The 12,410-nt window shown below is 40.3% G+C and overlaps 2 long non-coding RNA genes across 6 annotated transcripts in view; both read right to left on the bottom strand.

The window, feature by feature from the left end:
• LOC146396001 (uncharacterized) overlaps positions 1–12,410 on the bottom strand; it is an 881,025-nt gene that overhangs the window by 820,226 nt on the left and 48,389 nt on the right. The window lies entirely within an intron of this gene.
• Positions 1–12,410, bottom strand: part of LOC110257070 (uncharacterized) — a 46,150-nt gene that overhangs the window by 29,889 nt on the left and 3,851 nt on the right. The gene's annotated exons all lie outside the window — the stretch shown is intronic.

The following is a 12,410-nucleotide window of genomic DNA, read 5'->3' as shown; positions in this document are numbered from 1 at the left end:
TCATTCCATTCACCGGCCAATAATCTGCAGATATGACTTGTGGACAGCAGCCTTTCTCGGCTCCAAAGCCAAACGTGCTCCGAAGAGCTAGTGGGCCAGCTGCCACCCAGGTCCCCTCCACATCTATGACTACTTTCTCCTTCACGTGGTGTCTCCCCAAAATAATTCAGGAACTTAATACAAAGGAATCATCTGTGTGTTTTTGTTTTCTCACCTCTCTCATTGAGAAGGAAGGCCAGCTGTCCCATGCAGGTTGCCTGAAAGCAGGGCCAGATTCATGACTGGGAGGACCCAAGGCATGCGGTTTGAAAGGTGCCATCACAGGGCGGCCTCACCCCTGAGAACATCTGCTCCCTCTGTGCACCCGGTGCCGGGAATCCGAACATCGGGGATTCATCCCACTAGTCTTCAAGATGCCTCTGCTTTCAAGAATTGCCTGTTAAAAGGCATCCACTGAAGTTTCCATTGTGGCTCAGCAGAAATGAATCTGACTAGTATCCATGAGGACACAAGTTCAATCCCTGGCCTCGCTCAGTGGGTGAAGGATCCGATGTTGCTGTGAGCTGTGGTGTAGGCTGTAGAGGTGGCTCAGATCTGGTGTTGCTATGGCTGTAGCTGTGGCAGGCAGCTGCAGCTCTGATTCAGCCCCTTGCCTGGGAACCTCCCTATGCAGCAGGTGTGGCCCTAAAAACAAAAGGCATCCACTGGCTGGCAGAAATAACACCTTCAGCATCATTAGCTACCACTCACCTAGGATGTATCAACAAGTTCTGTGATCAACCAGCAAAACCCTGAGGACAGGAGCCAGGGTGAGGACCAGAAAGAGAGCAGAATCATCCAGTCGGATGGGGAAGAGTAGGAAAAAGAAATCTGCTTCCTGAAATAACTACTTCCTGAGAGTGTCATCAGCTATAAGGACAATAGTTACCACTTTAAGTGACCTCTCTATGCTTGGTACTTTAATACTGTACCTCATTTAATTTTCATAACACTGCTTTCAGGTAAGCATTATTATCTCCAGGTTACAGATGGTTAAAATGATGCTCAGAGAGTGTAACCAAGTTGCTCAAGGACAAACTAGTTGTGGAACTGTGAGCTGGAACTCAAACCTACTGATTCTAAAACCCACACTCTCTCCTCTCTTCTGAGTGTGTGTGTGTGTGTGTGCGTGTGTGTGCAGGTACACAGACACTACAGACACTACTGGTAGAGGATAATTTGAAGGTACTTGTTAAAAGCAGTAAAAATAATAACTCTGGTGCTTCTGAATTTCAGTAAGTTATCTTGAGAAATAAATCATAGATATGTATTTAGCTAGAAGAGTTGTCTAGAAAACAATCTAATATTCAACAGTAGGGGATTATTTTTAAAAACAGTATGCTATTTCCATGCAATAAAACTGCTATGCCACCATTAAAATGATGCATAAGGAAATGGAATGAACCTAAAGAGTTCACAGTATGCTGCTAAGTCTGTTTGTTTGTTTGTTTTAAGCATGTGTTCTGGCTGCTATTGCTATATAACAAGTACCCAATTGCTCCATTTTGTTTTCTCAAAAATTTGCAGGACAGGAATTTGAGATAGGCTCAGGGTCTCTCAAGCGATTGCAGTAGGACTGAAAGGGATAGAGGAGGATAATTAAATAGTTACTTGAGAAATCCCACTAGGGGATTAAACACAGAAAGGGAATTTTAAAGGAGTTTGGGAGACTGCTGTAAGCTAACGACCACTCAAGGAAAGAATCCAGTAACCTAGCAACTATCTACACTACCTTGAAGGAAGACCAGGTGCACTGGAGTGCCAGGCACACTCAAGCCACAAATCCTGATAGTTAAAACATAAAACAGTAGATGTGGGGTCTCCATCTTGTTACATGAAGTCAGTGAATGGCTCTTGAAGAGCAGCATTTCTGCATGTAGCCAAGACAGGAATATAGGTGAAAGGGGAAAAAAACTAGACGAAACGGGGCATTATACCAAAACCTGAAATGAAATGCCGTATTTTAGTATATGTTCCCACCCTCTTGCTAACATGCATTTTATTTCAATAGTGCCATGAGTCTCAGCGAGCTTGCATAGAGTTAAAGGAGAAACTAATGCTGTGAGCCTTTCTGACTACCCAAAAATGAGGAATAGGTGGTCTTCTCCTCTCCCCACTTTTTTAATTATAAAAATGTAGTCCTTGGAGTTCACATCGTGGAGAAGCAGAAATGAATCTGACTAGGAACCATGAGGTTGCAGGTTCGATCCCTGACCTTGCTCAGTGGGTTAAGGATCTGGCATTGCGGTGAGCTGTGGTGTAGGTGGCAGACATGGCTCGGATCTGGCATTGCTGTGGCTGTGGTGTAGGCTGGCAGCTACAGCTCCAATTCGACCCCTAGCCTGGGAACCTCCATGCCACAGGTGTGACCCTAAAAAGCAAAATTAATTAATTTAAAATAAAAAAAAATATGTAGCCCTCTTTGTTCTTGGTGCCATGCTACCTTTTGGCTGTCCAGGTGTATCTCTCACAAGTGTCCAGTGTTAATAAACTCACCCTTTATTTGGCCTCACACTAAATTCTTTCTGTGACAAAAGAGCCTGAGCTTCAGTAATTCCCAACCCTAGATAAGCTGTTTCAGTGAAAAGACAGTGGGTCCTCTCCTAAATTGTCAGGGATAGTGGGCTCAAGTCTCAATATGAGTTGAGGCTGGGTTCAAGTCCCAGATGAGGAGGAGTGCAGTTTCAGAATGAAAGCTCCATCATCTGAAGGCTCACCAAGGCAGGATGGCTGTGCTGGGCAATGAGCTTGGGCTGCTGGCCACAGTGTCTGCACATGGCCTCTTCATATGGCTTGAGCTCCCTGACAGCATGGGGGGCTTTAGGCAAATGAAGTTCCTGCATGGTGGCGCCAGCACAAGTGTTAAGAGGAATAAGGTGGAAGAAGAAAAATCCCCTTTTCTGGCTTAGCCTTGAAAGTCACCTAGAGCTACTTCAGCCACATTCTACTGGTTATAAGTGAGTCAAAATCCTGCTTGGGTGGATACAAGGTAGAAAACAATGAAAGGAGTATCAAAAATTTTGCAACTGTTATTTTTTTTAAGCGGCCATAGAGCACATTATTCAAGAGTTTATCTCATACAGTTGCATTTTTGTTAAGTTGACTTGTGGCTAGGAAAATAAGAACATAAACAAAATATTGAAAGTGATTTTCTCTAGCATTTAGATGAGTTTTATATTCATCTTTTTTACCTAAATTTTCATACAGAATCTCTACTAATTTTGTGATCAGAAACAAATCAAAGTATTTGATTTTTGAATGAACATTTAAGTAATATTTTACCTCCATATTCTTCACTAGCTAGGAACTTTTCCCCACATATCCATCTTCAGAAAATCACCACAGAGCAATCTATCATACATAAAACCCCTGGGTACAAATTACATATGAATTCAAACATTCATGTCAATAAATCTCCTCTGTGTCTTAGACAAGTAGCTACCTGCCATGCCTAGCAATCAGTAATGACCTGGGAACACAATCTGTGCAGGACACCATCGAGGAAGTGATCACAGCCATGTCCTCCTTGTGCAACACCTTTGGAAAAACTCACTAGAGCCTCAGCCACACTCTCCTGAATACAGGACATTTTTGGCAGCTTCAGTAATTTTTTTCTCATGGAAAGGAAAAATGACATCTCAGTTCAATCAGTCACATCAGCTTTTGCTAAAGAAAAGAAAAAAGTCAGCTCAATTGGCACGCTCCACCAAAAGTGCTAAGTACCACCGTTCACTCCAATGGATAGACCATGACTGGGATGAGCCATTCGTCTAGGCTACCTTCAGTGCCAGTACCAACTGCTGCAGACACCATGAACAGATGTCTTTCACTCAGCGAGTAGAGGCATGTATTAGACCAAAATATTCGCAAAAGTCTCAGAGGTTAGACTACATTAATGACCCTCTCTTTTTCTTTCCTCCTCCCCTGAAAACACTATTTAAAAAGCTAAGGTCACCAGCTGTTGCGTGCCATCAAAAACCAAAGAATTTATGGCAAGAGTCCTATTTAATTACAGCTCATGAAACTGATCCTATGGTATTGCAGACCTTATATATAAATATTATTTATATCCCCAACTTTCAGGAAAGCAAGGTCTATTTCACAACCTTGCCAAAGGTCAGGGAACTGCCCCTGATGTTAAACATAAAAGGTGTTGTATAACATAGCTAAACAGATTACAGGCTGGTTTGCAGACATGGTTTTCTTCTCCACACAACTATAGCTCTCCCTGTCTGACAATGGAGAAAGAGCTCCATTCATGACACATCTCCTTACAGCCAAGAGTACCTGTCTGAAGCGTGTGTACTTAATTCAGAGGACCGTGGGGAGCTATTGAGGGCTTACCAAGAAGGGAATGACGTGATCTAAACTATACCTTAGGGGGATTAAAGCTGAAATGAGCAAAATAAAAAACCATACTACATAACTCGAAAACTGGTTTTTGGAAAAGACAAATGGAATCGATAGACTCCTCCCAAGTTGGATTAAGAAAAAAGAGCAAAACAGTAAAATTAGGAATGTGAACGAAAGAGGGTAAAATCTTAAGTTCTAAAGAGATGGAAAAGTAATATTACATAAAACATAGTGACACACTTGAAAACCTAAAAACAGATGATTTTCCAGAAAAATATGACTTTTCCTAGTGGATTCAAGAAGTCCTAAACGTGAATAAACCATAGACACAGAGAAATAATGACCAGTCACGTACTGGATGAATCCAAGAGATACTTTTGGATTAGAAATTGTTCATAAGGAATAAGAAAGAGGTGGATGAAGGTAATTCATACCAACCTGGCCTGAGTGAAAAGAATACTTTCATGCCCAGAGAAACCAGGAGGAGGAGCTGGATTTAGAGGAAACATTGTAAGGTAGAACCAAAGACAATGTGCATCCATGTGGCATAGTGTAATGGCGACCAAGAGTGTACACTCACAGACAGATCCAGATGATACACGGCTATGCAAGAAACAAATGGGCTATATTTTTATCTCATCTTAACTTCTAGATGCATATGTCATTTTATTGTGTGTAAAATATATTATTACTATCATACACATATACTGAATATATGTAGAGCATGGTGGATGCTCAAAATTTTTTTAGTAATATGGATGAGTACTCAAAAACATTTAGAGGTATATCCAGACAACAGAACACTACTCAGCAACAAAAAGCCTAGAAAACCAACAGTCCCAATCAGAGCACATCAGAAGGCTTGTTTTCTTCAAGAGGATGCCATTTATGCTTCACCTGTTTGAGCCTATCGAAAAAAGATTTGTGCAATTTCAAGAAAGATTGGATTGAATCCAGTAATAAGTACGTAGATATTAAATAACAACAATAAGTTTAGCCAAACAATTACTAACTCTAAGATAAACAAAATATTATACAAGACAGAAAGGTTATTAAATTACACTACATAGTTCAAAACACAAATAGCATTTACATAGTCATTATTTAAACATAGCATAAATGTTGACATAAATAAAATTACCACGTAACTACATTGTGTGGGTGAGGTCCTTAAGGTCTTTTACCTTAGGGAGAAGGTAAAAGAGTTACAGCTCCATCTTCCAAGTGAGAAGTCAACATGATAATGTCTGATGTGGAAAAATAGAAGTAGGTAGTATATATATAAGTGTGAAACAAAAAAGTAAATGCCAAGAAGAAAACGTTATGCTTGACTTCAAAGAGCAGAGACTCAAGGGAGAGAAAAATGTGCAAAAAAAAATATCTACCATCAATACAGGACCCAGAGACAGAGGAACAAATTCTGCCTAAGGACCTCAGGAAAGACCTTGCAGAGAAACTGGGGCGGATAATGGGGAAACCTCCCATCCATTCTCTCCTCCTTTATATAATAGAATATTTTTCCTCTACCCTATCTCCACTTTGGGTCAAAGTCAGTACAGATTCAATTTCCAGCCTCCCTTCCTTACCATTAGGACCATGTTAAATTCTGGGGGGAGCAGATATGATATGTGTAGCTTCTGGATTATATCCTTAAAAAGAAGGATATAGTTCTTCTTTATTGCCTATCTTAGCCCTCCCTGAGGGCTGAAATACAGGTGTTGGCAGTCTGTCTGCGCCATGTGGACAAGAACAAAACCCGAAGAGATGGCAGAGCAACAAAGTAGAAGGTACCTGGACTCTGAATGAGCACTGCCTACCCCCAGCCTATCCAGCAGCTCAGACTTCCATAGAAATAAACCTTCCCCTTGTTTCAGTCACTATTAAACCATCTCTGTTAAAATATCCAAACCAATATTGTAAGTAAGGAACCCCATCTGGAGGGAGTTCATAGACAAATGCAAAAGGGAAGGGGGGGGGCAGGAATAATGAATGTGGAGACTGGAGGAGGGATGCTGGAGGAGGCTGAAGGGAAGCTGGACTCGATGGTGAAGCCACGCAAGAGTGTTTTCACTTTATCTAATAAGAAGTTGGGGGCTATCAAGGTTTCCTCCACATGGGAGTTCCCATCGTGGCTCTGTGGTTAACGAATCCGACTAGCATCCATGAGGACGCAGGTTCGATCCCTGGCCTCTCTCAGTGGGTTAAGGATCCGGCATTGCTGTGAGCTGTGGTGTAGGTCACAGAAACAGCTCAGATCCCGCGTTGCTGTGTCTCTGGTGTAAGCTGGCAGCTACAGCTCCGATTCAACCCCTAGCCTGGGAACCTCCATATGCCTCCAGCGAGGCCCTAAAAAAGACAAAACAAGATACAGACACGCCAAAAAAGTTTCCTCCACGTGGACAATGCAAACTCTGTCACTAAAATGACCTTGTAATTATCTGAAAATAATCTATAACCCAACTCATGCATTTTTTTTTTTTTTGTCTTTTGTCTTTTTGTTGTTGTTGTTGTTGCTATTTCTTGGGCCGCTCCCGCGGCATATGGAGGTTCCCAGGCTAGGGGTTGAATCGGAGCTGTAGCCACCGGCCTACACCAGAGCCACAGCAACGCGGGATCCGAGCCGCGTCTGCAACCTACACCACAGCTCACGGCAACGCCGGATCGTTAACCCACTGAGCAAGGCCAGGGACCGAACCCGAAACCTCATGGTTCCTAGTCGGATTCATTAACCACTGCGCCACGACGGGAACTCCTAACTCATGCATTTTTAAAACTCCATACAAACAGGTTACAGGCAGACTACACGCAAGAGATCATATGCAATACTTGCTATCTCTGAGAATATCCTGGTTGAAACTAGAATCTGTTCTACTGTATTCAAACTGATCTTCCTCCATTCAAATTACACTTCAGAGTTTTGGGAAACAAATTATTTTATTTCAAAAATATAGGCATTTCTAATGATTAAAGGTATCTTCTCACTATTAAAAAACCTCTTATGAAAATGCTCTTGCCGTATTAAGCAATGTTTCTAAATAGTCTATGGTACTGAATAGAAAGTTCAACTAAGATTAATAAGTTGACTGGAAAGAAATAAATATTTAATAACTGCTGATGGAAATAGGAGCTGGATATCTGCATGGAGAAAGAAAGTCAGTCCACTTTACATATAAAACAATATGGAAATAAAAATTAAAAAGTACCAATTCTTATCCCAATTGTGACCAAAGGAACTTTATAACAATTGAAAAACATTGACAAGGTAGATGAGATCAACTAAAGAAAAAATGAAAAATGTACCCAAAGTAGGAAGAAGACAAAAGAAGAAATGTAATAAGTAAAATTACTTGCATTACACATGAATAAAATATTTAATTTTTTAAAGCGTAGCTAATCCATAATGCTTTCTACTTTTTACTAGGCACACTTATAAAAGGGAAACAGATGAGAAAATACAGATAAAAGTCCATGTTTAAAATAATCTTCATATTTCCACAGTTCCTGTTGTGACTCAGCAGGTTAAAAAGCCAACTAGTATCCATGAGGATGCAGGTTGGATCCCTGACCTCACGCAGTGGGTTAAGGATCCACTGTTGTCACAAGCTACAGCATAGGTCATAGATGTGGCTCAGATCTGGCATGGTGGTGGCTGTGGCATAGGCCAGCAACTGTAGCTCCAATTCGACCCCTAGCCTGGGAACTTCCACATGCTGTAGGTGAGGCCCTAAAAAAGAAAAATCTTCATATTTCCTAATATTAAGAATGCAAATTAGGAATTCCTCAGTGGTGCGGTGGGTTAAGGATTCAGTATTGTCACTGCTATGGCTTGGGTCACTGCTGTGACCCAGGTTCAATCCCTGGCCTGGGAACTTCCACATGCCATGGATGCAGTAAAAAAAAAAAAAAAAAAAGAGAGGGAGAAAAGAAAAGGCAAATTAAAACAGCTGTGACCTAGTTCATGCTATTATAATATTACAATAGCAAAAACATTTTAATTACATATGTCTTCATACCAGTTCCATTGATTACTAGTCTTTTTACAGAGCTATTTAGAAGAATACAAGAGCTCTATGATAGATCTATCTTTTGACTTACTAACCCACTTTGAGCAGCATAGGCTTAAGAAAATATTTAAAAGAAAAAGCTACTTGTACAAAGATGTTCCTAATAATTCCATTAAAACAAGATTTTTTTTCAAGCCCCCAAATTAGAAAACGGATAAATTTTGGTGTGTTGTTACTGCTATCATAGATTTTATATTGTTCTTAAATATTGATATATGTAAAATTTATGCAGAAATGTTTGTGAGACCCCAGAATCTTAAGCAGAACATAAATCTGTTTACTGATGATATAAAAATTTAGGTCTCTACAGTGGGAAGTATTAGTGGAAGACATATACATAATTAACAGGAGTTTAACACTTTAAATGATTCTTTTCCTTTTTTCTTTAAAATGTTGAAGTGTGCAATAAAAAATAAAAAATTGGTAAAGTAAAAAATAAAAACTTTCTACCAGCTTGTAATCACCTTGAACCCCAGAGTAATAATCATTATAAGCACTATTTATTGTCTAATGAGTACCTGCAATTCTGCTAGCCTCCTTAAACACCATCTCTTGTTTAAGCATCACAGCAAACTTGAAAGCTGAAAGTTACCATCCCCATTTTATAGATGATAAATTGAGGCTCAGAGACATTAAACAATTTACCAAATACCCCTCAACTAGGACATGGTGGAGCCTCCATTAGAATCCGGTTCTGCCTCTGAAGTTTTTATTAAAACATTTCTTTCACGTGGATCAAAACAACCCCTGCTTGTTGGGGAAGAAATGGAAAGGTCCAAATATTATTCAGGGGAGAAGTCTATAATTCTATAACTCTACTTCTAGAGGCAATCACTCAGTATTTTCCCAAATTTCCTTCCAATGGATCTCCAGCCTATTTCCTTTCTTATAGTTGAATTCAGAGTCTATATATAATTACAGATCCTGCTTTTTTATTTAACATTATGATATACTTATAAGTTTTAATGTAGTATAATATACGGTTATAAAGATATTCCATCATTCCACATTCCATAGTTAACTATTCTACTAATGTATATTTGGATGCTGCCAGTTTTTCTCTATTACAAAAAGCACCACGGTAAACCTCTTTATATGTAAATCATGCTCGGCAAGAAAATCAATTAACAGACAAATAATTGGAAAAAAGGGAATAAGAATTTTTTTTTAAGACTCTTGTTACATTTTGCCAAGTTTCTTTCCAGGAAGTTTATATCAATCACATCAGCAGTGATTGAGAATATTTGCCTTACAACACCCTTATCATGACTGTTGTCACATTTAATCTTTGCTAATGGAGAGGTGAAAAATTAGGCATACCATTCTTGTTTGAATGAACAGATGGAAGCTGCTTTTTCATTTTTTTTAAAAAAAATGCAATATTCTTCTTCAGAAAGAATACACATTATATCAGTTTTAGACATGTCATGGAGCAATCACAAGCCCTTCAGCCGTTTTTGTTTGTTTGTTTGTTTTAGGGCTGCACCTGAGGCATATGAAAGTTCCCAGGCTAGGGGTCCAATTGGAGCTGTGGCTGCTGGCCTACACCACAGCTCACAGCCACACCTGATCCCTAAACCACTGAGCGGGGCCAGGGATCGAACCTGCATCCTCATGGATACTAGTTGGATTTGTGTGCTGCACCACCATGGGAATGCCCCCTTCGGCTTTGTATAAGAACTGCCACCTCCTGAAATAAAGTGCAGCTGCAATTTTTATTTCATTTATTCACCCCCCCCTTATTCATGCAGTTCTTAATCTTTTTGTCAAGTACCTTGACAAAAAGTATCAGCTCTTAAAATGTTCATATCTTTAACCCCGAACACTTTCTTCTAGTAAAATGCCTTTTGAGAACCAGTCACATCTGATTCCGTTTCCAAAGAAACTTGAGGAAAATAAACCCCAAGGCAATAGCCCCCATCTTTTGCTTTTCTTGCTCTTACCCCATTTCAGGAAACACATTACCAAGAACAGCTGTCTTGAAAACAGTGGAAACTAAGCAGGTGGTACCACCTGTAGCCATGTAATTACAAGCTCTGAAAGAGGCTACCCAGTGGGACGGATATCCGGCTAGTCTCAATTTTGTTGGGAACAATGCCAAGCCTGGACAAGATGTTCGTTCAGAATTCTTTTGATTGATCGATCAATAGATAGATTGATGGATAAGATAGATAATATAGATAGCCTCTGCAATAGCAATTAACAGTCATCTCACTTTCTAATTCTCCATGAAGCATGTGCTCTATTAAACAGCTGTCATATCAGTTACAGCATGTCCAGGGTTGATCTATCTGTAAACCTACTACCCACCTCAGGTCTCACTAACAACGGGTCCCTTGGAAAGAGAGAGCAGATTGGTGCAGATTCATTCTCCCACATCCATGATCATTTCCTCTGCAGCATCACAAAGCCTTTATTTATGACTTATGTGTGTATGTGGTGGTGGGGACAGGTGGGTTGATGAGTGTTCTGTAAGCCTTAAATTGCTACAAAGCAACAGGCCCTCCAGCCTCATACACTTAAGCATGTACGCATTTGTTTACTTAACAAACATATGGGGTGCTTACTATGCAATGCATTTTAGAGATAAAATAAAAAATAAGATGGATAAGGTCCTTGTGTGGCACTTTCACTCTAAAGGAGAAACACAACATAAGGAACAAAACAGAGAGATACAAGAAAATGTCAGATGGTGAGAGACCTCAATAAGATCATATGGTAGAGTACCTGGGGCTTGGACAACTTAGAATTCCTGAGCACAGGAGGCCTCTGAGGAGACGGTATTTCAGCGAGATCTGCAGAGTGGCTAGCTCCCTCACTGCCAGTTTCATTGCTTAATTCCCACCTGCTCCATGAGACCACCTCCGACTGCTTATTTTTTTTATTTTAAATGATTTTTTTTTCCATTAGACTTGGTTGCCAGTGTTCTGTCAATTTTCTGCTGTACAGCAAGGTGACCCAGTCACATGCATATACTTATTCTTTTTCTCACCTTATCCTCCATCATGCTCCATCCCAAGTCACTAGATATAGTTCCTAGTACTACAGAGCAGGATCTCATTGCTTATCCATTCCAGAGGCAATAGTATTTAAAACTGTAGACACTAGCCCTCCTTTCCTACCGCTCTCCTCACACTCCTGATCCCTTGAACCTGCTCGACGTTTTCATTTCCCCAGACACATCACTTTCCAACACACCCTGTAATTTATGGATTTGCTGTATCTTTCTTTCATCGCCAGGCTCCCATGTGCATGGAAATTCCATACGAAAAGAGATATTTATTTGGTTCACTGACCTACCCCAAGAGCCCAGAACAGTAGCCAGCACATAGTAGGTCCTCAATCAACACACCGGTTAAGTGAACACGTTTACAGGAGGATAGTAATCTGAAGTAGTAAATAGCACAGTCGTGTTTTAAACCAGCTTTTTTCGCATAAAATGATCAGAGAAAACCACGCACTTATCCACAGCAATGGAAGAACTGAGATGGGACGTTTCAATACCTGCTGTCACCACTCTGTTCTAGTCACATCCACGTCATCTCCACAGCAATCTTCTTACCATGTTCATAGCCGGCTTCCTCCGGGGTGGAGAGCTGCTGTGTGTTTGTCTGTGGGTATTACCTGTGCGGGTGTGTCATTCCACCTGCACTGGCACAGGGGCATGAAGCAATGTATGCTTTATTGTTTGTGACTTCTTGTGCTTTACCACATAGACCTGCTGCCAGGAATATCAGGACCATAAGCCCATTCGTTTACTGGAATGGACTATTCTGCATTAAGCAGCTGAAGCCATCAATAGTGTTGCATAAATTCAGAGGTAACCCCAGATAATTAGCTACTAGAGTTACTAAGGCTTCAAGCATGAGTGATAGAGACAGCTTGCAAAATTATTATATTTCTTATATAAACTATGCTAACAAGTTCTACTTTCGTACCTCAAGATTATACTTA

This window comes from Sus scrofa, chromosome 15 (assembly GCF_054392235.1).
Source record: "Sus scrofa isolate SSC_HxYL_T2T_F1_AM1 chromosome 15, Sscrofa_HxYL_maternal_Yorkshire_Landrace_v2.0, whole genome shotgun sequence".
In the NCBI taxonomy this organism is placed as follows: domain Eukaryota; kingdom Metazoa; phylum Chordata; class Mammalia; order Artiodactyla; family Suidae; genus Sus; species Sus scrofa.
Note: the sequence above shows the minus strand (reverse complement) of the source record. Positions and strands in the feature narration are given on the sequence as shown.